We start from the raw sequence: 23,633 nt of genomic DNA, 5'->3' as shown, positions 1-23,633 counted from the left end.
CCTTCTCTCCATCATCGAGGGGAATTAGCTCAAATAGTAGAGCGCTCGCTTAGCATGCGAGGGGTAGCGGGATCGATACCTGCATTGTCCAGTGCTGTCCATCCTTTTTACGCCCCCCTTCAAGGGGCACTAACTAGATGAGCTCTTGCGGCTCAGTGCTGCCGAAAATGGTTTTTCGAACGAGGTACTGCACACATTCCTGCAAATGCAGGTCCCACCGAGATTTGAACTTGGATCGCTGGATTCAAAGCCCAGAGTGCTAACCATTACACCATGGAACGAACACACCCTGCTAGCTGGCTGTCTGAGAGGCAGATAGCGATGAGGCTAGGTGGAATCAGGTAGATAGGAGCTGGCGATTGGTCAATGGACCACCTCGACTGAGAGAGGCAGACGTGGTTCCTCTGCCGAAACCCGAGATTGAACCAGGGACCTTTAGATCTTCAGTCTAACGCTCTCCCAACTGAGCTATTTCGGCCAGGTACTTGTGCGGTTTAGCCAGCAGGCATGTCTGGGAGACCGCCAGTCATTTTCGAGAAGAGCAGAGTGAAGGTCCCAGAGAGAAAATGAGTTGCCCGCACGGGGATTGAACCCTTGACCTTGGCGCTATTAGCACCACGCTCTAACCAACTGAGCTAACCGGCCTCTCTCTGGCTCATTTTATCCCCAATTTCTCAGAAATATCCTGGTTGCCCTAATCAGGCTGAAGAGATTAAAAGCAAAGGCTGATAATGGGCTCGTCCGGGATTTGAACCCGGGACCTCTCCCACCCTAAGCGAGAATCATACCCCTAGACCAACGGGCCGAAAACATTTCAGCTTGCATGGCTTAAAGTGCAATACTTTAATTAAATCTACAATTAAAAGGTAGCCAGTGCAAAGTTACCAGCACAGAGGAAATGCGGCCTCTTTTTTTGTGGTCATTGGAAATCACGCTGCAGCACCTGCACACGTGCTAGGGATCGCGTCTCGTCTTTTTTATTTTTAGAGCGATGGACACCTCCTCTCCATCATCGAGCAGAATTAGCTCAAATGGGGCACTACCTAGATGAGCTCTTGCGGCTCAGTGCTGCCGAAAAAGTTTTTTCGAACGAGGTACTGCACGTATTCCTGGCAAAAGCAGGTCCCACCGAGATTTGAACTCGGATCGCTGGATTCAGAGCGCAGAGTGCTAACCATGACACCATGGAACCTTGGCGTGTGTCAACTTTTCCCATGAGCAGCAGAGATTTAAGTCATTGGCTGCGTTCCAAACCGCATACTCAATGAGTAGGTACTTAATTTCAATGAGTACTTACTTAACGAGCGCTAAAAGAGTAGGTACTTTATAGCCAAATCTCGTTGAGTATGGCTGCGTCCGAAACCGCATACTCAATGAGTAGGTACTTAATTTCAATAAGTACTTACTTAACGAGCGCTAAAAGAGTAGGTACTTTATAGCCAAATCTCGTTTAGTATGAATGCGAACCGGACATCTGCCATGTTGACGTTATCATGTGACCTACGACGCGTTATCACAAGTGCAACAACTTAAAAGATATGAACGACACGTTTAATTAATCTCTGTAATATCTTGATATTGATTAAACCTGCTTATTTTGTGATTGTAGTATAACCAATACATTTAGGGTCGATTTAAGTTCTTATTTGTAACGCTTCTAATGTGACCCACAGTTTAAATATGCTATATATATATATATATATATATATATATATATATATATATATATATATATATATACATATATATATATATATATATATATATATATATATATATATTAATACTTATATATAACACCTTAAATATATAATTTTTCATTACAAAAAACCTAAATCGTCATCTCTTGAATATGTTTTTAATTTCTTTATTTTAAATCCAAAATGTTCACCCACAAGCAAAAAGCCCTTTTGGGCCCCTAAGGGCTGTCCTTTATGTTTTCCTCTTTTTCTTGTTGAATGTTTCATCCCTCTGGATTATAAATAACAACAACAACATCAGTTTGTTTGTACCGCTATTATTCAAAGATATTTAAACTTGTCATTGTTCTTTTTTTCCTGTGTATATAATATCATATTATGATGGATGCAAACCCATATTTATGTTTTCTGTCATTATGATTGTTCATCCTGATCTTGTATGTAACTATAAGTTCTGCAATAAAAAATGATATGAGCGACAGGTGCACTAACACCTCATAACATCAGTAACTCGACAGCCATACCTAGAACAGTTTTCCTCAGCGTTTGTAATGTCTGCACATTGCTCACAGCACACGACTGCTCGAAGATCTCACCTTTGGAGAAGACTGTTGATTTTTATACTAGAAAAATGTAAGTATCACTCCTTAAAAAACAAGATTACCCCAGAATGAATTGCATCGCTAGCCCACCCCAAAACTTACACAATAATAATGATAAATGCTGACCAAAACTTGTTTTTACTGAAAATTGTATATTTTAGTAAAAACAAGCAAAATGTAATTTGTTTTGTCATATGACATATGCATGAATACACACTAGATAAATGCAGTAAATACAGTTATAGTCAAGCAATGAATTAAAGCATAAATATATTAAATAATTGTATTTTATTTACTGACAACAACAATAAGAAACATGGATAAGTAAAATAATGAATAAAAGTAACCATCAGAATAAACAAATCCATATACAAGTCAACAACACAAACAAAGCTTTATTCAAACTACAAGCATGTATTTACAGGCGCTGAACCCCACATCCTACTGCCATCTCCACACAGCGGTTCTCATTCTGTGGCTTTATTCTGATGAATCAGCTGACCACCAGGTGACCGTGCCTCCGTGCCGGAGGTTGTTCTGAGGCGATAAGGGCCGGTGGAGTGATGGAGGGTCTCATCCATGGCACCATTTCCAGGATTCAGCTCCGGGCTCTCCATCCTCAGTGCTCACACCAGTCTGCAGACATTTCAGATCCGAATGAGAAAAGTGCTGTAATAACTGTGTTTGAAATTACAATAATTAAAATAAACTACAACTTAAGATTTAAATAGATTTTGTTATTCATTTCTGTAGTATACTCATTCAAAGCCTTTGATGCAGCATTCAGCTTCATGAGCCACTCTCCTCTCCCCCAAATGTTCCTAAATTTATCAACAGTACTAATGGACAAATAAAATAGATAACATGTTTAGTTACTTTATAGATTTGTGTATTTACCTTACTTACAGCACATTTATCTAATGTAAACAGTGTTGCCCCAACAGTAAATTCTAAAATAGCACACATACATCAGATGTCTATTTCATGTTGTGATGTGCTCATCTGCAATACTTATAGAAGATTTTCCTGTCAGATGTAAATAGACATTTAAAATAAGCATCTTTAAGAGGTATATGGTTTATGTACATCTACTTTGGAGATGTGTGCTTACTGGAGCTCTCCTGATAGCAATACACAATAACGTGTTTTTACAGCAAAATCACAACTATACTATACTGTCTAACGTCTTTAAACCTTCAACAATTCGACAGTTTACTCTAGTCTTCTGTATTTCAACACGTTTTAACACAAGGAACCGTGTTTACTCACATTTGAAAACACCCGCGTCGCTGATCGTAATGTTGGATAATGACGTATCCTCTCCCGTGGCCTCCTGGGATAGAAAAGTATCCGTCGATGGTTGCTTCAGAATCTGGGCTGAAGCAGTAAGCCATCCGGGAACTTCTCGCCTACTCTTTTATGAGTACTGAGGTTTCGGACATACTACTCCTTTCAAATACTGTTTTCGCCTACTATATAGTAGGAAAGTAGGAATATTCGGACGCACTATAAGTATACGTGAGCCCGAATCTCGCGATAATTAGTATGTCACTCTGGTAATTCTCGCCTACTCTTTTATGGATACTAAGGATTCGGACATACTTATTCGCTCGCCTACTGCTTTTTCCCTACTACATAGTAGGGAAGTATGCGGTTTCGGACGCAGCCTATGAATGCGATCCGGACATCATCCGCCATGTTGATGCTATCATGTGACCTACGACACGTTATCACAAGCGCAACAACTTAAAAGATGAACGACACGTTTAATTCATCTATCTGTAAACATCTCTTGAATATGTTGTTAATTTCTTTATTTTTAAACCAAAAAGTTTCTCCTTCAAGTTTTCCTCTTTTCTTGATGAATTTACCTCTCGTTTCATCCCTCAGACAATAACAACAAAACTATTTTTTAATGTATTATGAAGAACTATTTATATTTAAAGATATTTAGCCTTGTTATTGTTCTTTTTTCCTGTGTATAAATATCATATTATGATGTACACAAACCAATGATCTTTATGTTTTCTGTTTTGTCATTATGATTGTTCATTGTTAGATACAACTAGTATCTTTCCATGATCTTTATGTAATAAGTTTATAAGTTTAAATTATATGAGCGACAGGTGCACTAACACTTCATAACATCAGTAACTCGACAGCACAACCTAGAACAGTTTTCCTCTGCGTTTACTGTCTGCAGTGCACAAGGAGACGGGCCGCTGCTCGAAGATCTCCTTTGGAGAAACTGTTGACTTTATGCTCGAAAAATGCAAGTATCGCTCATAAAAAATTAATATTACCTCAGAATAAATTGCATTGTTAGCCCACCCCAAAACTTAAACAAAATAATATTAAATGCTGACCAATACTTAAGTATATTACTTTTTTTATATACTAAAAATGATATAACTTAATAAAACAAGCAAAATGTAATTTGTTTTGTCATATGAGTTATGGATGAATACACGTGAACATCTCAATTGTCAGTCAAGCAATGAATTAATGCATACATTAAATAATTATATTTTATATACTGACAGCAATAAGAAACATGAGTAAATGAGTAAAAGAACAAATAAAAGTAACCATCACACAATAAACAAATGCATGCACATGAAACAAATCTTTATTCAAACTACAAGCATGTATTTGGGCGCTGAAGCCCACATCCTACTGCCATCTCAACACAGCGGTTCCCATTCTGCGGCTTTATTCTGATGAATTCACCAGAGGTGACCGTGCCTTCGTGCCGGAGCTTGTTGCTGCTCTGCGCATCACAATCTGAGGCGATAAGGGCAGATGGAGAGATCTTATGACAGTCTCATCCATGGCACCGTTTCCAGGATTCAGCTCTGGGCTCCTCATCCTCAGTGCTCACACCAGTCTGAATAAAAACATGTTTAGTTACTTTATAGATTTGTTTATTTAACTTATTTACAGCACATTAGTCTAATGTCAACAGTGTTGACAACAGTGAATTAACGTTATCCTATCCTATGATAATGCCACACATACATCACTCAGATGTCTTTTTCATGTTGTGATGTGCTCATCTGCAATATGTCAATACTTACAATATTTTCCTTTCAGATGTAAATAGACATTTTAAATAAGCGTGTTTAAGATGTATATGGTTATGTAAATCCACTTTAGAGACGTTACATGTGCTTAGAGCTCCCCTGTTAGCTAGCTATACAAAACATGTTTTTACAGCAAAATCACAACTATACTATACTGTCTAACTACTTTACACCTTCAACAGTTAAAACGTCTACTCTATTGTAGTTTAACACATAAGGAACCGTGTTTACTCACATTTGAAAACCCCCGGCGTCGCTGATCTCCGTGATGTTTGATAATGACGTATGCTCTCGCGTGGCCTACTGGGATAGATGAGTACAAGCTGAAAAGCACTCAAATGTCTGGGCGAAAGCAGGAGATCATCCGGGAACTTCTCGCCTACTCTTTTAGGAATACTGATGTTTCGAACGTACTGCTTCTTTCACGTACTGTTTTCGCCTACTATATAGTAGGAAAGTAGGCATATTGGAACGCACTATCGTCCAAATCTCGCGATAATTAGTACGTCAACCAGGTAATTCTCGCCTACTCTTTTATGAATAGTGAGGATTCGAACTTACTTTTTTTGCTCGCCTACTCTTTTTCCCATACTATATAGTAGGGAAGTATGCGGTTTGGAACGCAGCAATTGAGTCCAGAAGCAAGATAGCAAGGAGCAAATGAAGCCTTTGCTTTTTAAGCCCATGTTTCCCCAATTCCGACTCGGTTTGAGAGTGTCAATTTCACTGCCATGTCAGCCGTTGCGCATCACCTCTGTTTTTTCCCTCCCTTCCGCAAAGAACCTAAAAAGATTCCACCGAGATTTGAACTCGGATCGCTGGATTCAAAGCCCAGAGTGCTAACCATTACACCATGGAACCAACACACTCTGTTAGCTGGCTGTCTGAGAGGCAGATAGCGATGAGGCTAGGTGGAATCAGGTAGACGTGGTTCCTCTGCCGAAACCCAGGATTGAACCAGGGACCTTCAGATCTTCAGTCAAACGGTCTCCCAACTGAGCTATTTCGGCCAGGTACTTGTATGGTTTAGCCAGCAGGGATGTCTGGGAGACCGCCCATCATTTTCGAGAAGAGCAGAGCGAAGGTCCCAGAGAGAAAATGAGTGGCCCGTACGGGGATCGAACCCGTGACCTTGGCGTTATTAGCACCACGCTCTAACCAACTGAGCTAACCGGCCTCTCTCTGGCACATTTTATCCCCAATTTCTCAGAAATATCCTGGTTGCCCTAATCAGGCCGAAGAGATTAAAAGAAAAGCCTAATAATGGGCTCGTCCGGGATTTGAACCCGGGACCCCTCGCACCCTAAGCAAGAATCATACCCCTAGACCAACGAGCCGAAACATACATCGCCCCTGCTGCTGCCGGGCCGCAAACATTTCAGCTTGCATGGCTTAAAGCTCAATTTTTTGATTAAATCTACAATTAAAAGGTAGCCAGTGCAAAGTTTCCAGCACAGAGGAAATGCGGCCTCTTTTTTTGTGGTCATTGGAAATCACGCTGCAGCACCTGCACACGAATAATGAGAAGCTTACTTACAGGAGCCTGGTCTGCAACACTGGACCCAGTTGATGTTGCAGGAGCAGAGGCAACACTTGGCTGGACAGAAGGCTGTGGAGGAGACTGCAGAGGAGGCTGAGCAGGGCGCAGAGGAGGAGACTGCAGAGGAGGCTAGGCAGGGCGCAGAGGAGGAGACTGCAGAGGAGGCTGGGCAGGGCGCTGCAGTCCTGTGGGTGGCTGTAGTGAGGATGGTCCTGGTGCAGAGGGACAGGGGTTGAAGGCCTTGCTGGAAAGATGGGAGTTGCTCTTTCCAGTGGACAGGAAGCTCTGCAGGCGACTGGGACACCTGGGCAGGGGTCCACAATGCTGGAGGAGCAGGATAAGGGGCAGGAGCAGGGGCAGTAGCACGAGCTGGGGCAGGAGCAGGGCCTCTCGAGCCTGCAGTGGCTGGAGCGTAAAAAAACACAACAAAATTATCTTATTGTTTTAGACTTTCACTGCATGACTTTCTCAGCTCTGCTGGACAGCTACTGCGATTACAAGGTTTACTGCAAAGCATGTATGATTAGTAGAGAGATGACATGATGATGAAAAGATGGCAGGAAGCAGTGAAAATCATCCTGTTTTTCATCCAAGCACCATTAGAAGAAATACAAGAAGAAAAAAAGATGGGATCAGCCAAGTGTGAAGCGAAGCAGACCAAACACTACAACAGCCACTTATTCCAAGGGGAGTGTGAGATGACAAGAATGAGCTTTAGTCAGTGATTACGATAAAAAATGAAATAAAACCTTTTTACATACACCTTTAAATTGTCTTTTTTCCTTTGAGGATGTTCACTCAAAGAGTGAATGTAGATTGACACCTGAGAAGTGCCATTCCTCTGTGTTGTGAAATAAAATAATATGTCATTTAAAAAATACTGTTTTGTTTTATTTGTAATTGTTTGTAAAATATTGTTTAAGATTTACATACCTTGAGGAAGTTGTTCCTCAGCTTGCGAGGCTACAGTTGCCATCTCCAGGTCATCTTCCTCCTCAAAAAAATCCGTAGCAGCAGAGTCTGTAAAATAACATAAAACACTAAGCACATGTCACCAACACACTTGTATGCGTTAAGTGATACTCACCACATGTAAAGAGCTGTCTCCGGGCTGCGGACTCAGACGCAGGATGTACACGTGGTCCTGCAGCTGTTGAACACGTATTTTCGTTAGACATATATACTGCATAATATATACTGTAATGATTTTAAAGCTTGCAAATCACTTACAGGGTTTGGCTGGAGCCAAAATCTTTTGTGCCAGCTGTGAAGCAAATAAATGCTTCCCCCGCGCCAACAGGGCCTTCACATTGGTCGCCAGCAGTGGCCTGTTCTTAGTGGCAGTAGGTGGAGGAGGAACAGACACAGTGGCAGTGGGCACAGCAGCAGTGAGGACAGATGCAGTGGGCACAGTGGTGGTGGGCAAGGGGCTGGAGCCTGCCTCTTCAGCACGTATGCTTTGAAAAGGGCCATATTGGTGTTAGGCCTGGCCTTTGCCTTCTTCAGGTAGGTGATGAGAGCCTGGGCCTCCTTGCTTGGGTCCTCATACACCTCCTTCATTGACCTACCCTTAAAATCCCCAAACTCCACCATCAGACATCCAGAGTCTCCTGTCCTCTGGGCCTCCTGCAGCATGGCCTGTTTTATATGATACACCTCCACAGCCTCGCCTACCTCCCTGATCTGCGAGGTGTATCTGAGGAACAGGTGTTTGTTGTCCGACAACGGGTTGTCCCTCTCCTCCTCCCCCAAAATGCTGCTGACCAGATAGCAGGCATACCCCAGTGAGTTCTCCAGCAGCCACAGGAAAATCTGACCCTGGTGTTTCCCAAACTGGATCTTGCAGTGAGCCAGAACCAGGAACTGGTCTCCAGGATTCCCTCCATTCTGCCTCACAAAGGCAGTGGCCTCAGCCAGGACCTCCTCCTTACACCTGGCCCTCCCTGCCAACACGATCTTCCTCCTATTGGCCTCCTCAGTTGGCCACATAAGGAGTCGACCCTCGGAGGTTCTTCGTAAAACCGGGTATGCATACATAATCTGAAAGGACACAGGCAGAAACAGAACGTTACATAGCTGTCATATTCCAACTGAAAGTATTTTACTACAGCATTTTTTTTATGTAATTAATTATTATAATATTATAATAATTAATGAATATTATTATTATTATTATGAGCATAAGCATTATTGTTTTTTATACAACTGTGAATCACTTTGAATTGCCTTGTGTACAAATTGTAAATAGTGTGATGAACTTATTAATAAGAAAATAAATAACACTTCTTGGTACAATCTTGCTGGTATCATGCCATGCTTAAATCGTTTAGTTTTGTTTAGCTTTTGTGGCAGAGATTACTAAGAAACACCAAATATAACATAAAGGCGTTTATGACAATTCATAATAATATGATCATCAAACAGATCTAAAACTTAAAATGGTATATCAAATCGTTTTGGTATATCTTTTATAACATAGTTGAGAATCATTTGTTGAAACAAAAAAACACTTGTTTTTGCCTATTCATGTCTTTTTAAATATGTATAACATAGTATTTAAAAAGATAACATAAATATGTATACTGGTGTATAACATAGTATAGTATAACATATATGAATTAAACTTTTTTTTTAAAAGGTTTTAGTAAAAATCTTCTTGTGCTCAAAATAATGTAATGAATGACACAAAAAAATACTAAATTAACAACAACAAAAAAAATGGTTTAAGGAGGATATAGCTTATTAGCGGTCGGCTAATTATCTTGACAGTAGTGGCATGTTTTTTACTGTATATCATGGTAAAGTTGCAGGTTCACATGTACAGAGGAAAACGTGTGCTATTACACGCTAGCTAGCTTTATTGGCATGTTTAATTGTCTAAAAACAAACACTGTTTATGAATAAATAATGATCGATTATACAGTCGTGAAGAATAGACTTACCTGTTGCAAAGATGACGATAATTACTACTGATGACGACTACTTCCTGCTCAGCTACTGTTCGGACGCTCTCGCTTACTGCTCCGCGCTTTGCTCTATCGCTTTTATATTTCTATAATTTATCTCCTTTTATCACCTAATTTTAACTTCAGCAAATCAGCACAGTGCTCAAACGCTTGGATTACTACAAAAAAAAGCAGAATTATTTTATTCGACCAGCCTCCCACTGAAAGCTTACATTCCGGGGAAGAGAAAACACAACTGCCTACATTCATAAGGATAAGAAAATGCCTCCTCTGGAATCTACTTGCTGCTCCAACTGCCACAGACTTTTACAAAGGATTGCAATTCTTGAAACAAAGTTAATTGTGGGACCACCAAACCAGACGGAACACACGACAGAGCTTCGTCATGGACGTCCTCAGCATACAGCCGGTGAGTCCCATGAATCTAGTGCTTCTCGACAGGCCATACTGAGTGTAGAGAAACAAGCCGATCGTTTTACTAATCGATGGCACAAACAGGGTGCGAGACCCAAAGGCACTCGAGACATCAGATTGTCACGAGCATCACATATTACTGCAGTAGCATCCTCTACCCCAGATACGGCTCTGACAAGGACTGCAAACACTGGTCTCCTACCACCGCCTATACATCTTGAGAACAGATTTGAAGTATTAATGAATGAGGAATCCCCAAATTTGATGAATGTGATCGCACACAGACAGAATCAGCCAGTAGCTAACACTGATGCTAACTGGGGCTCAAGGTCGAGCAGACAGCGGCACTCAGCTCACAGTGCAGCCGAGCCCAGGACTCTGATAGTGGGCGACTCCGTAATCAGAAACATTAATAGCAGGGATACAACAACGTGCTGCCTTCCACAAGCAACAACTTCTGATGTAAACAGGGAACTTCAGAACATTCTGATGAAACATAAGACTGCAAATCGACTCATCATTCATGTGGGGAAGAATGATATTCATAAAGAGCAGTCGGAACTTCTTAAAAAGGATTTCAATGAACTTTTTGAAACACTTAAAAGACTGAAAGTTCAAACATTCATCAGTGGACCACTCCCAGCAAGAGGAACAAACAGGTTTTCACGGTTGCTTGGGCTTAATACATGGCTGCAAAAAACCTGCAATATAAAAGGAGTGAACTTTATTGACAACTTCAATCTTTTCTGGAGTCAGAGGCAACTGTTTCAACAGGATGGCCACCACCCAAACAAACTTGGTTCAAGAGTGCTAAAGGACAATATCTACTTCTCCCTCCGTCATCCTTCTGCAATGTGTGCCAATCCACTCAACCTGAATGGCACACACACACCTGGATACAGTATGAATGACCACAGGATTTCACTTCAGCACCTGAATGGACATGCGGTTGACACATCACACAAGGACAATGATAACACCACTCAGCCACAACAACCTCTGCTCACGGACACAATCTCAGCTGAGCCCTGCCCACAGAGCTCACCACAGACAGACTGTGACATACCAGCACTGCTCCAAGATACAGCACCCATAGACGACTTTCTGGAAAACAGCCAGGGAAACCAGGACAGCATATTACAGCCTCCAATAACACCAGAGCAAAAATCCCTCTCACCGGAAACATTATCACTCTCTCCAGCATCTCCACTTCTGTGCTTCTCAGAGAAAATGGAACAACTGGTGCATGCTGGAACTAGACTATCCCACTCTTTTGCTGCGAGCCCCCAGATACCAACCAAAAAACGCCAGGCCCCACAACCACCAAAGCCTGCGGGCCCAGCTCGCCCTCCCCCTCCCCCTCCCCCTCCCCCTCCTCCTCCTCCTCCCCCTCCTCCTGTGAGAGCTCTTCGGCCTCTGCCACAGTGCCAGGGCCCACACCCTCCTCCAGCGGCTCGAAGGTGAACCAAAAACAACTGATACCAGCTCTCAGTGATATGTGTCGGGTCCCCGCTATGATAACAATAACTTTCTCAAATGTTTACAGAACAAGCGGGAACCCAGTGTGCCTGTATCTTTTTCTATTGCTGTTCGAATACATGATAGAAAGTCTAAGGCCTTCAAAAGCCGTACAGCAAACCCATCTAATCTGGTGCCTATTAAACGACATACCAAGATTGCTGTAGGGACAAAAAGTAAGACTGTTAAGTTAGCACTTTTAAACATCCGCTCACTTAAAAATAAATCACTTTTAGTCAACGACTTAATAACCACATACAACCTGGATTTTATGTTGCTAAATGAAACTTGGCTAGAAGAAAGTTGCAGTGCAGCAGTCCTCAATGAAACAGCCCCTCCTAACTTTACTTGTATGAGTGTCTGCAGAGCTGTCAGAAGAGGCGGAGGTTTAGCTGCTCTTTATAAAGATGTCTATCAATGTAAGCAAATATCATTTGGGAATTACCCGTCTTTCGAGTATCCGGGTATTGTGTTAAAAGGTGCTCCACGCATTTTACTTATCATTGTTTACAGGCCTCCAAAATACTCTCCAGCTTTTGCTGAGAACTTAACAGAACTTTTATCAACAATTTCCTCAGAGTTTGACTGCTTTGCCATTGCTGGAGATTTTAACATTCACATAGATAATGCAGAAAACAATATGGCAAAATAAATCAAAACTGTTTTAAAAACTTTTGATCTGACTCAGCATGTACATGGACCCACACATAATCGTGGACACACTCTAGATTTACTTATCAGTAAGGGTCTAAACATTTCATCAATTGTTATTAAGGATGTAGCACTGTCTGATCATTTTTGTATTTTCTTTGATATATTGATCTCTCCTGCCATTGAAGCTAGATCTGTGTCTGTCAAGAAGAGATGCTTAAATGAGAACACTAGTGTACTATTTATGAAGGCTATATCTTTAACACCAAGCATATCTGCTGACTCTGTTGATTTTCTCCTTGATTCTTTTAACTCAAAAGTTAAGAGTGTAATTGATGATATTGCTCCTGTGAAAGTCAGGAAGAAGAGTGGCAGACAAAAAGCACCTTGGAGAAACTCAACAGCAGTGCAAAATATGAAAAGACAATGCAGAAAAGCAGAGCGCATGTGGCGGAAGACAAAACTTGTAGTCCATTATAACATCTACAAAGACAGCATCCATGCTTTCAATAAGGAACTAAGCAAAGCTAGACAGACTTTTTCTCGAATATTATAAACAGCAATATAAACAACACGCGCACTCTTTTTGCTACTGTAGAGAGACTGACAACCCCCCCAAGCCAGATTCCCAGTGAAATGCTCTCAGTGAGAAAGTGCAGTGAGTTTACTTCTTTCTTCTCTGAGAAAATCAATAATATCAGAAAGGTGATCAGCTCATCCTTGAGTTGCGCTGGGGTCAGGCAGATCAGACAACAGCACGAGAAAGTAGCCACTATGTCTGATTTCGAAGAAATTGATGGCAAAATTTTGGAAGAAACCGTACAGCAACTAAAAACATCAACCTGCGCCCTTGACGCACTTCCCACATCTTTTTTCAAAAATGTGTTACACAGCTTAGAAGCAGATCTCCTGGAAGTGGTAAATGCCTCACTTCTCTCTGGGAGTTTTCCGACCTCCCTGAAAACTGCTGTCGTCAAGCCCCTCCTGAAAAAGAGCAATCTGGATAAGACCATATTAAACAACTATAGACCGATATCAAATCTTCCTTTCATAGGCAAGATCATTGAAAAAGTTGTCTTCAATCAGCTGAACAAATTCTTAAGCTCGAATGGATACAATTTTTTGACCATTTTCAATCTGGTTTCCGACCGCACCACAGTACAGAGGCCGCGCTCATAAAGATAATAAATGATATTCGCTTAAATACTGATACAGGCAAATTATCAGTGCTGGTACTACTCGACCTCAGTGCTGCATTTGACACTGTCGATCACAAAATACTTCTTGACAGGCTGGAAAACTGGGTCGGGCTTTCTGGGATAGTCCTAAAATGGTTCAGGTCATACTTAGGAGGCAGAGGTTATTATGTGAGTATAGGAGACCATAAGTCTGAGTGGACATCCATGACATGTGGAGTCCCTCAAGGCTCAATTCTTGCGCCACTCCTATTCAACCTGTACATGCTCCCAATGAGCCAAATAATGAGAAAGAACCAAATGGCTTACCATAGCTATGCAGACGACACACAGCTCTACTTATCCCTATCGCCTAACGATTACAGCCCCATTGACTCCCTTTGCCAATGCATTGATGAAGTAAACAATTGGATGTGCCAAAACTTTCTTCAGTTAAACAAAGACAAAACTGAAGTCATTGCGTTTGGAAACAAAGATGAAGTTCTCAAGGTGAACGCATACCTTCAGTCTAGGGGTCAAACAACTAAAAATTTAGTCAGGAATCTGGGTGTGTCTCTAGAGTCAGACCTTAGTTTCAGTAGTCATGTCAAAGCAATAACTAAATCAGCATATTATCACCTGAAAAATATTGCAAGAATTAGATGCTTTGTTTCCAGTCAAGACTTAGAAAAACTTGTGCATGCTTTCATCACCAGTAGGGTGGATTATTGTAATGGACTTCTCACTGGCCTTCCCAAAAAGACCATAAGACAGTTGCAGCTCATACAGAACGCTGCTGCTAGGATTCTGAGCAGAACCAGAAAATATGAACACATCACACCAGTCCTCAGGTCTTTACACTGGCTGCCAGTTACATTTAGGATTGATTTTAAAGTATTATTACTGGTATATAAATCATTCAATGGCCTAGGACCTCAATACATTGCAGATATGCTCAGTGAATATAAACCCAACAGATCACTCAGATCATTAGGATCACATCGGCTAGAAATACCAAGGGTTCACTCTAAGCATGGCGAGTCTGCTTTTAGCTACTATGCCAGCCGCAGCTGGAACCAGCTTCCAGAAGAGATCAGATGTGCTCCTACAGTAGTCACATTCAAATCCAGACTCAAAACACATCTGTTTAACTGTGCATTTACTGAATGAGCACTGTGCCACTGTTCGTCCGACTGTTTGCACTGTATTTTATTTTATGTTTTAATTATTCTGATTTCATTTGATTATTTCTGTATTTTATCTTTTATTCCAAACTGTTTTAATTATTCTGATTTCTTTTGATTATTTTAATTTCTTCTATGTAAAGCACTTTGAATTACCATTGTGTAGGAAATGTGCTATATAAATAAACTTGCCTTGCCTTGCCTAATAATAGCGGTCGCCGATTGGTCAAAAGTAAGCCACAGGAGCAGAGCCAGGAGAGAAACGCGATTGGTCAAAAGTAAGCCACAGGAGAGAAAGGCAATTGGTCAAAAGTAAGCCACATGAGAGAAACACGATTGGTCAAAAGTAAGCCACAGGAGAGAACGCGATTGGTCAAAAGTAAGCCACAGCAGAGAAACACGATTGGCTCACGTGGGCTTACTTTGGGCTTACTTTGGCTCAATCGGTAGGAAGCAGTAGGCGCAAGCGAGAGGTAGTGGGATCGATGCCTGCATTCTCCAGTGCTGTCCATCCTTTTTACGCCCCCCTTCAAGGGGCACTACCTAGATGAGCTCTTGCGGCTCAGTGCTGCCGAAAAAGTTTTTTCGAACGAGGTACTGCACACATTCCTGGCAAAAGCAGGTCCCACCAAGATTTGAACTCGGATCGCTGAATTCAGAGCCCAGAGTGCTAACCATTACACCGTGGAACCTTGGCGTGTGTCAACTTTTCCCATGAGCAGAAGAGATTTAAGTCATTGAGTCCAAAAGCACGATAGCAAGGAGCAAATGAAGCCTTTGCTCTTTAAGCCCATGTTTTCCCAATTCCGACTCTGTTTGAGAGTGCCAATTTCACTGCCACGTCAGCAGTTGCGCATCACCTCTGTTTTTTCCCACCCTTCCGCAAAGAACCTGAAAAGGTTCTACCGTGATTGGAACTTGGATCGCTGGATTCAAAGCCCAAAGTGCTAACCATTACACCATGGAACTAACACTTCCTGACAGCTGGCTGTCTGAGAGGCAGATAGCGATGAGGCTAGGTGGAATCAGGTAGACTAAAAGAGGCGGACGTGGTTCCTCTGCCGAAACCCGGGATATAAATATCCTGGTTGCCCTAATCAGGCTGAAGAAATTAAAAGCAAAGCCTAATAATGGGCTCGTCCGGGATTTGAACCCGGGACCTCTCGCACCCTAAGCGAGAATCATACCCCTAGACCAACGAGCCGAAACCTACATCCTCCTTGCTGCTGCCGGGCCGCAAACATTTCAGCTTCCATGGCTTAAAGCGCAATTTTTTGATTAAATCTAAAATTAAAAGGTAGCCGGTGCAAAGTTTCCAGCACAGAGGAAATGCGGCCTCTCTTTTTGTGGTCATTGGAAATCACGCTGCAGGACCTGCACACGAATAATGAGAAGCTTACTTACAGGAGCCTGGTCTGCAACACTGGACCCAGTTGATGTTGCAGGAGCAGAGGCAGCACTTGGCTGGACAGAAGCCTGTGGAGGAGACTGCAGAGGAGGCTGAGCAGGGCGCAGAGGAGGAGACTGCAGAGGAGGCTGGGCAGGGCACAGGAGGAGACTGCAGAGGAGGCTGGGCAGGGCGCAGAGGAGGAGACTGCAGAGGAGGCTGGGCAGGGCGCAGAGTAGGAGACTGCAGAGGAGGCTGGGCAGGGCGCTGCAGTCCTGTGGGTGGCTGTAGTGAGGATGGTCCTGGTGCAGAGGGACAGGGGTTGAAGGCCTTGCTGGAAAGATGGGAGTTAATCTTTCCAGTGGACAGGAAGCTCTGCAGGCGACTGGTACACCTGGCCAGGGGTCCACAATGCTGGAGGAGCAGGATAAGGGGCAGGAGCAGGGGCAGTAGTACGAGCCGGGGCAGGAGCAGGGCCTCTCGAGCCTGCAGTGGCTGGAGAAAAAAGAAAAAAACTTACCCACTTACAGGGTTTGGCTGGAGACAAAATCTTTTGTGCCAGCTGTGAAGCAAATAAATGCTTCCCCCGCGCCAACAGGGCCTTCACATTGGTCGCCAGCAGTGGCCTGTTCTTAGTGGCAGTAGGTGGAGGAGGAACAGACACAGTGGCAGTGGGCACAGCAGCAGTGAGGACAGATGCAGTGGGCACAGTGGTGGTGGGCACGTGGGCTGGAGCCTGCCTCTTCAGCACGTATGCTTTGAAAAGGGCCATATTGGTGTTAGGCCTGGCCTTTGCCTTCTTCAGGTAGGTGATGAGAGCCTGGGCCTCCTTGCTTGGGTCCTCATACACCTCCTTCATTGACCTACCCTTACAATCCCCAAACTCCACCATCAGACATCCAGAGTCTCCTGTCCTCTGGGCCTCCTGCAGCATGGCCTGTTTTATATGATACACCTCCACAGCCTCGCCTACCTCCCTGATCTGCGAGGTGTATCTGAGGAACAGGTGTTTGTTGTCCGACAGCGGGTTGTCCCTCTCCTCCTCCCCCAAAATGCTGCTGACCAGATAGCAGGCATACCCCAGTGAGTTCTCCAGCAGCCACAGGAAAATCTGACCCTGGTGTTTCCCAAACTGGATCTTGCAGTGAGCCAGAACCAATAACTGGTCTCCAGGATTCCCTCCATTCTGCCTCACAAAGGCAGTGGCCTCAGCCAGGACCTCCTCCTTACACCTGGCCCTCCCTGCCAACACGATCTTCCTCCTATTGGCCTCCTCAGTTGGCCCCATAAGGAGTCGACCCTCAGAGGTTCTTCGTAAAACCGGGTATGCATACATAATCTGAAAGGACACAGGCATAAACAGAATGTTACATAGCTGTCATATTCCAACTGAAAGTATTTTACTACAGCATTTCTTTTTATGTAATTAATTATTATAATATTATAATAATTAATGAATATTATTATTATTATTATGAGCATAAGCATTATTGTTTTTTATACAACTGTGAATCACTTTGAATTGCCTTGTGTACAAATTGTAAATAGTGTGATGAACTTATTAATAAGAAAATAAATAACACTTCTTGGTACAATCTTGCTGGTATCATGCCATGCTTAAATCGTTTTGTTTTGTTTAGCTTTTGTGGCAGAGATTACTAAGAAACACCAAATATAACATAAAGGCGTTTATGACAATTCATAATAATATGATCATCAAACAGATCTAAAACTTAAAATGGTATATCAAATCGTTTTGGTATATCTTTTATAACATAGTTGAGAATCATTTGTTGAAACAAAAAACACTTGTTTTTGCCTATTCATGTCTTTTTAAATATGTATAACATAGTATTTAAAAAGATAACATAAATATTTATACTGGTGTATAACATAGTATAGTATAACATATATGAATTAAACTTTTTTTTTAAAAGGTTTTAGTAAAAATCTTCTTGTGCTCAAAATAATGTAATGAATGACACAAAAAATACTAAATTAACAACAACAAAAAAATGGTTTAAGGAGGATATAGCTTAATTAGCGGTCGGCTAATTATCTTGACAGTAGTGACATGTTTTTAACTGTATATCATGGTAAAGTTGCAGGTTCACATGTACAGAAGAAAACGTGTGCTATTACACGCTAGCTGGCTTTATTGCCATGTTTAATTGTCTAAAAACAAACACTGTTTATGAATAAATAATGATCGATTATAGAGTCGTGAAGAATAGACTTACCTGTTGCAAAGATTGCAAAGATGACGATAATAACAGCGGTCGCCGATTGGTCAAAAGTAAGCCACAGGAGCAGAGCCAGGAGAGAAACGCGATTGGTCAAAAGTAAGCCACAGGAGAGAAAGGCGATTGGTCAAAAGTAAGCCACAGGAGAGAAACACGATTGGTCAAAAGTAAGCCACAGGAGAGAACGCGATTGGTCAAAAGTAAGCCACAGCAGAGAAACACAACTGGCTCACGTGGGCTTACTTTGGGCTTACTTTGGCTCAATCGGTAGGAAGCAGTAGGCGCAAGCGAGAGGTAGTGGGATCGATGCCTGCATTCTCCAGTGCTGTCCATCCTTTTTACGCCCCACTTCAAGGGGCACTACCTAGATGAGCTCTTGCGGCTCAGTGCTGCCGAAAAAGTTTTTTCGAACGAGGTACTGCACACATTCCTGGCAAAAGCAGGTCCCACCGAAATTTGAACTCGGATCGCTGGATTCAGAGCCCAGAGTGCTAACCATTACACCATGGAACCTTGGCGTGTGTCAACTTTTCCCATGAGCAGCAGAGATTTAAGTCATTGAGTCCAGAAGCACGATAGCAAGGATTTAAGTCATTGAGTCCAGAAGCACGATAGCAAGGAGCAAATGAAGCCTTTGCTTTTTAAGCCCATGTTTCCCCAATTCCGACTCGGTTTGAGAGTGCCAATTTCACCGCCACGTCAGCAGTTGCGCATCACCTCTGTTTTTTCCCTCCCTTCCGCAAAGAACCTAAAAAGGTTTCACCGAGATTTGAACTCGGATTGCTGGATTCAAAGCGCAATTTTTTGATTAAATCTACAATTAAAAGGTAGCCAGTGCAAAGTTGCCAGCACAGAGGAAATGCCGCCTGTTTTTTTGTGGTCATTGGAAATCACGCTGCAGCACCTGCACACGTGCTAGGGATCGTCTTTGTCTTTGAGAGCGCCCCCCCACACAAGCCAAAAAGACGCGAAAAACGAGAATTTGCCCACAAATTTCCCCTGCAACATTATTAGGGCTATATTCCTGTGCGTTATGAAGGAGTTTTAGTCACATTTGAAACAAGTCACCCTCCGCGGGCTGGATTCGAACCCCTGTTCTGCGTGTGATCAACTGCGCCTGCGTCTTCATTTATCTATGAGATCATTATATTGATTTATATTTTTTTGTGTGTATTATTATTATTTTTAAATATTGCACATTACATGTTGTTGATTATTTAATAAAATGAATAAAAATGGAGGGATATGATTTGATTGACATGATTTATCAGATTTGTTTTAAGACACTTCAAATGTTTTATTAAATGTTTTTTTTTGTGTATATTATTTAAAAAAAATGCATATTACATGTTGTTTATGATTGAATAAAATGAATAAAAATGTTTCTTCAAATATGTGTGTTTTTTGTGAGGGATATGATTTGATTGATATGATTTATTAGATTACTTTAAGACACTTTAAATGTTTTATTAAAATGAATACACACAAATATTTCAATGACACTTAAAATGTTTTATTAAAATGAATACACAAATATTTAATTGACACTTTAAATGTAAAAAAACAAATATTAAAATGAATACACACAAATAATGAAATGAGTACACAGACACAAACACACATATATACATCTCACATATATAAAACTCTTTGGTTTTGGGCTGCCCACATTTGCTGCACATGTTAAAGGTTACCCCTCGCACATACTTCCTCTTATGGACTCCGCTTTCCGTCTCCTGGGCCCGCCGGCGCCTGTTCCTCTGGGTGTAACGGGAAACAGGAGCAGCAGACACAGGAGCAGGTGGAGCTGGGCCTGCACCGGATGTTGAAGCACCAGAAGGTGGAATCACCATTGACACGGTCATGTCTGGGTTAAGGACTAGTGACAATGACCCAGGTGCTGAAATGGGCTGCACAACTCCTGATGCTGTGGGGGCAGGTGCAATGGGGCACACCATGGTGGTGGCAGCAGCAGGCCGTCGACCTGGTCGCAGAAGAGGAGCCTGTCCTTCTCGATTTGGCGGAAGGGTAAATGTATGTTTTGGGCGTGAGGTCGATGCCGCTTCATCCAATTTTTCCCTCGGTGGAGGAAGCTGCGTATCAGCCACAGCAATTGGGTCAGGTGGAGTCAGTCCCTGAGCGAGGACACACATTTCCTGTTTTTTCTATTGCCGTTGAAACCTGAAAATAAATTACATGTATTATATGTTTAAAAAAGTATTCAGTTAATTTGAAGAAAATAATGTGCCTTGCTTACCACTGAATGAGTGTCTTCTGGTTTAGCTCAAACAGCTGGATCATTGTTTCATCCATCAGCCTGCGATTGTTAAGCACCAGCTCTCGGATGTGGTGGTAATCCGAGAGGATTTTAGACCACCTGGGGCGGCAAACTCCAGCCTTCTTGGTCGGCGACTTGTGTAAAGCACACAGCTTTGTACAAATGGCCTCAACCAAGCGGCTGGTGCTGGGCCACTGTGCTGGTCCCCCGGGATGTCCAATCAGACACCGTTTTACACTCTCCACACCCGGTGTGACTCCGGACCGCTTTGGTGCCTTAAAGCGTCCATGTGTCAGCTGAGGCTGATGTCGAGGCTGATAGTTGACCCGCTGTTTGTCTATGTCATGGAGAGCTGTCCACAGCTGAATGGCCTCTGTCACCTGCAGGTCAGTGAGGTAAGGAGCCACACGAAGACCAACCAGGTAACCAGCCATATCCTGGACCTTGTCCCACCCAGCAATGCCATCGGGCCCAATTACTGCTCCCTAGTAAATTCAGATTAATGTTAATATATGTGGAATAAAACGAGATTGAAATTAAATAAAGCCCTTAAAGTGTTTTACCTGAGCCTCGTCGGAGAAACTGCTTCCAGTGTCAGATGGCTGTGACAACACTGAAGGGGCAGGGGCAAGTTGGTGTCCTTCTCTAGTTGATGTGGATGGCTCAGCCAGTGACACGTCAGCCATTGATACATCAGCCGGTGATGCTGGGGACTGAGGCTGAGGCAAAGATGAGGGGCTGTTTGCGAGATCATGGCAGGGGTCATTCTCGTACAGCACTGGAACTGTGATGTCCTCCGTGATCTCTTCCTCAAACCCCTCATCTTGCAGGTCTTGGTCATCAATTTCCTCCACCAGCCTGTCTTCATCCTCTGGGTTCTGGAGCACTGGAGTCAGTGTTTTGCCAATTTGGCTGTAAAGGTACTCTATTCCTAGCAATTCACCTACGAGAATAAAAGGGGAAAAAAATGTCTTAATATTTTGTCTAGTACATTTAAGGCTAAATTGATACTTAGTAGAGTATTACAAAATAACAAATTAATGAATGTCTTGCCTGTATATGCTCCAGGAGGGCGATAGCGCTCATCCCAGGGCTTCCCAAAGACTGTCTGGCTAAGCTGGTCCACAACCTCTCTCATGGCACTGCCATATGACCGGATGGAGGACGCTCCTTTTATGGCATCTTCCATCCGGTCATCATTCCAACACATCAAGCCCTCAAGGAGATAGGCTTGAAAATGCGCATCACTGGCACTGGTTCCTAAAAGTAAAAAAAAAAAAAAAAAAAAAGGGTTTTATATGTCACATATGTACAATATATTTACTACACATGAGGTGCTATGAAGTAGCTGGTTACATGTAATAGAGTTATGTAATTACATAAAAAAATGATTGTCATTATAACCAGAGTTATTAGTGATTTGTGAGGCAAGACAGCTTTGTCAATGCTTTTATGACATCAGAAAAGAACTGTAAAAGTGTGACATTTATTAATGTGACATTAATTTAACGTAATGGAAGCAGTTACAGTGCTTATATTTTTTTACAGAAAAATTACTAATCCATATGTATGTAATACCTGGAATAAAACGGTTCAGGTGGAGGTGGAATGACTCCAAGGAGGTAGAGCCTCGAGCACACCTGTAGCAGCACAGCTCCACACCGCCTTTCTTCAGTGTCCCCTTCTTTATGTAGAGCGGAAAGTGCTCTGGGTCTTGGATACACTGTACATGCTTCCGCTGTTCTTTCCATATCTGCTGGATCCGTTCATGGTTCAGAAGTGGAACTCCCAGAGTATCCTTCCCGTCCGCACTGTCAAACTGATCAATCAGTGACCCAATCAATATGGTGGTCTCCTCCTCCCCCCTGGTCCTCCTCCGGCAGTGCAGTGCCAACTCCCTCCGGTTAATGTGAGCACTGACCGCCTTTTCTGAGATGTAGCCAGTCTTCTTTGCTGCCAGCTCACCCTCCTTTGCACGGCGAAGAGCAGCCACATCCTCTGAATCCCACTGGAATATGGACATGGATAGACGTGCCATGAAGATCCCATAGAGCGGATGAGCCTCTGTCGTGACACCTGCAGCAAATCGCCGCATGAAATGCCAGATGTCCAGGCGCACTTCAAGCTCATCCCACTCCGAAAACATGGCCTTCACCTGAGACTGGCCCTGCTGACTGCAGCAATCTCTGTCCACGTACATCACCTTTGGGGATGCCTCTCCTGCCTCTCGGTAGCGTTTCATTAGGCCAGCTGCCATGGGGTCCAGTGCATGTCCCTCGGCGGCTGTTAGGACAGAGACAAGGACTTGGCCGTGTTCGTTACAAACATTTGTGCACCAGGCAGCTGTTCCTGAAGCAGCACCGGCAAGTTTTTTTGTGACCTATTGAAGAAAAAAAAGATTTAAAAAAACAAAAAATAAAAACTCATAACTGTTCATTATGTACACACACACATATCCATATCTGGACAATTTCTGGATATAAACAGGGCTGTGATACCTTTTTTGTGGAGTCCATCTTGAGAACACAGCCAAATACAGATGTTATTTTGGCCTTGACCTCGTCCAGGTGCCCCAGAACCTCCCTGGCGTACACAGCTAACAGCCACTTAGGTTTAGGAAGGGCAGGTAAAAGGGGCGGCTCAGCAAACACAGGAGGCTGCACAAGGGAGGACCTTGTGAATGGTTCACAGGCAGTCAGGTACTGCAGGACACGCTGTGTCCATGCCTCACTGTGTTGTTCCATCAGCTTCTTGTAGAGCTGAGTCACACTGTTGCCCAGTGTCCTCTCCCTCATCATCCTCACCACCCGGTTGTCACATGAGTATCTAAAGAAACAACAGTATAATCATGCAAATGCTTTGGTTGGAAAAAAATAACACAAATAAAAGCGC

General features: G+C 42.8%; 1 long non-coding RNA gene and 7 other non-coding genes across 8 annotated transcripts; 1 reads left to right on the top strand and 7 right to left on the bottom strand.

Annotated features, from left to right (window-relative positions):
- Positions 1-405: 405 nt before the first annotated feature.
- trnaf-gaa (transfer RNA phenylalanine (anticodon GAA)) lies at positions 406-478 on the bottom strand. The gene has a single exon. It is a non-coding gene; the product is annotated as a tRNA-Phe (tRNA).
- A 255-nt stretch (positions 479-733) lies between these two features.
- trnap-agg (transfer RNA proline (anticodon AGG)) lies at positions 734-805 on the bottom strand. The gene has a single exon. It is a non-coding gene; the product is annotated as a tRNA-Pro (tRNA).
- Positions 806-1,797: 992 nt separating this feature from the next.
- Positions 1,798-3,030, top strand: LOC143741457 (uncharacterized). Its single transcript, XR_013205048.1, has 2 exons — positions 1,798-2,333; positions 2,727-3,030. It is a non-coding gene; the product is annotated as an uncharacterized LOC143741457 (long non-coding RNA).
- A 3,144-nt stretch (positions 3,031-6,174) lies between these two features.
- Positions 6,175-6,246, bottom strand: trnaq-uug (transfer RNA glutamine (anticodon UUG)). The gene has a single exon. It is a non-coding gene; the product is annotated as a tRNA-Gln (tRNA).
- A 242-nt stretch (positions 6,247-6,488) lies between these two features.
- On the bottom strand, positions 6,489-6,562 carry trnai-aau (transfer RNA isoleucine (anticodon AAU)). The gene has a single exon. It is a non-coding gene; the product is annotated as a tRNA-Ile (tRNA).
- Positions 6,563-6,650: 88 nt separating this feature from the next.
- trnap-agg (transfer RNA proline (anticodon AGG)) lies at positions 6,651-6,722 on the bottom strand. Its single transcript has one exon. It is a non-coding gene; the product is annotated as a tRNA-Pro (tRNA).
- A 9,243-nt stretch (positions 6,723-15,965) lies between these two features.
- trnap-agg (transfer RNA proline (anticodon AGG)) lies at positions 15,966-16,037 on the bottom strand. The gene has a single exon. It is a non-coding gene; the product is annotated as a tRNA-Pro (tRNA).
- A 2,867-nt stretch (positions 16,038-18,904) lies between these two features.
- On the bottom strand, positions 18,905-18,976 carry trnaq-cug (transfer RNA glutamine (anticodon CUG)). Its single transcript has one exon. It is a non-coding gene; the product is annotated as a tRNA-Gln (tRNA).
- Between the last annotated feature and the right edge of the window lie 4,657 nt (positions 18,977-23,633).

Source organism: Siphateles boraxobius, unplaced genomic scaffold (genome assembly GCF_051911475.1).
Source record: "Siphateles boraxobius isolate OS27281-9 unplaced genomic scaffold, OSU_SipBor_1 19, whole genome shotgun sequence".
Taxonomy (NCBI): Eukaryota; Metazoa; Chordata; class Actinopteri; order Cypriniformes; family Leuciscidae; genus Siphateles; species Siphateles boraxobius.
The sequence above is the reverse complement of the archived record's forward strand: the minus strand, read 5'-3'. Positions and strand labels throughout refer to the sequence as shown.